The sequence below is a fragment of the Tenrec ecaudatus genome, chromosome 1 (assembly GCF_050624435.1).
Source record: "Tenrec ecaudatus isolate mTenEca1 chromosome 1, mTenEca1.hap1, whole genome shotgun sequence".
Classification (NCBI taxonomy): domain Eukaryota; kingdom Metazoa; phylum Chordata; class Mammalia; order Afrosoricida; family Tenrecidae; genus Tenrec; species Tenrec ecaudatus.
In genome coordinates, this window is record NC_134530.1 from 227,545,676 (window position 1) to 227,547,317 (window position 1,642).

At 41.8% G+C, this 1,642-nt stretch overlaps 1 non-coding gene across 1 annotated transcript; it reads left to right on the forward strand.

The window, feature by feature from the left end:
- Positions 1-1,185: 1,185 nt before the first annotated feature.
- On the forward strand, positions 1,186-1,319 carry LOC142437832 (small nucleolar RNA SNORA51). Its single transcript, XR_012782344.1, has one exon. It is a non-coding gene; the product is annotated as a small nucleolar RNA SNORA51 (small nucleolar RNA).
- Positions 1,320-1,642: the final 323 nt, after the last annotated feature.

A 1,642-nucleotide genomic window follows, 5' to 3' on the forward strand; every position in this document is an offset into this window, starting at 1 on the left:
AAGCTGATTGTGCCTGGCTACCAAAAGACATAGCACCTGAAGTCTTAAAGACCTGAAGATAAACAAGCAGCCATTTGGCTGAGAGACAACAAAACCCGCATGGAAGAAGCATACTGGTCTGTCCTGACTCGATTGCTGAGGACAAAGTGGGTGCATAAGCAAAAGTTGTGAAGAAAGCTGATGTTGCCCGGCTATCAAATGATATAGCATCTGGGGTCTTAAAGGCTTGAAGACAATCAGGTGGTCATCTAGCTAAGAAACAACAAAGCCCACATGGAAGAAGCACACCAGCCTACCCCGACATGAATGCTGAAGACAAAGCTGGTGCATAGGCAAATGTGGTGAAGAAATCTGATGGTACCCAGTTGTCAAAATATATAGACTCTGGGATCCCATAGGCTGGAAGATAAACAAGGGGCCATCTAACTGAGAAACAACAAAGCCCACATGGAAAATGCACAGCAGCCTGTAAGATGACAGGGCATTGAAGGGATCAGTTATTAGGCATCAAACACACACACTCATAGAATTGTGAATGAGGGGGAGTGCAGAGTGGGGACCCAGAGCCCATCTGGGTTAAATTGGACATCCTCTTGCAGGAGGACTGTGGGGAGGTGACGAGCCAGTCAGAGTGCAGTGTAGCAACGATGAAACATACAATTTTCCTCTAGTTCTTAAATGCTTCCTCCCCCCAACTATCATGATCCCAATTCTCCCTTACATATCCGGCTGGACTGGAGGATGTGCACTGGCACAGATAGGAATTGAAAATATAGGGAATCCAGGACAGATGAACCCCTCAGGATCAGTGGTGAGAGTGGTGATATCGGGAGGGTGGAGGAAGGGTGAGGAAGAAAGGGGGAACAGATGACAAGGTCTACATGTAACCTCCTCCCTGGAGGATGGATAGCAGAGAACTGGGTGAGGGGAGATGTCGAATGTTGTAAGATATGATAAAATGATAATTATTTATAAATTATCAAGGGTTCAGGGGGAGGGGGTAGCAGGGAGGGAGGGGAAATGAAGAACTGATACCAAGGGCTCAAGAAGAAAGCAGGTGTTTTGAGAATGATGATGGCAATATACGTACGAATGTGCTGGATATAAAAGATGTATGTACGGATTGTGAAAAGAGTTGTATGAGCCCCTAATAAAATGATCAAATAAATAAATAAAATACATTGATGCCTCCTTGTGCTTACCAGAGGCTGTGCTCTTGCACTGACTGTATAGAAAAAGGAGGCAAAATAAGTGCCCTGTATACACCTCAACCCAAGCCCTGTCTGTGCCTGGTTTGTATTGTGAATGGGGCAACATGGCAAAAGAAAAAAAAAATACATTGAAACCGAGAAAGAAAAAAAAACATAATGTGCTATAAATTTGAACACACTGTGTAAAATTGTCATTTATTATATTAGATTAACTGTATTTCTTAAGAATATCAATGATAAAATTGAATATTTTCTTTACCAAAGTCTGTGGTGGGAAATTGATTCAAACATACAGTCAAAATGCAATGCCAATTACTGGTGATTGGAATGTGAATGTTGGAAACAAAGAAGTATCAGTATTTAGAAATATTACCTTAATAACTTATTGGAAATACTTTAAAAACATGAACAGCAACTACACATGTTGACCT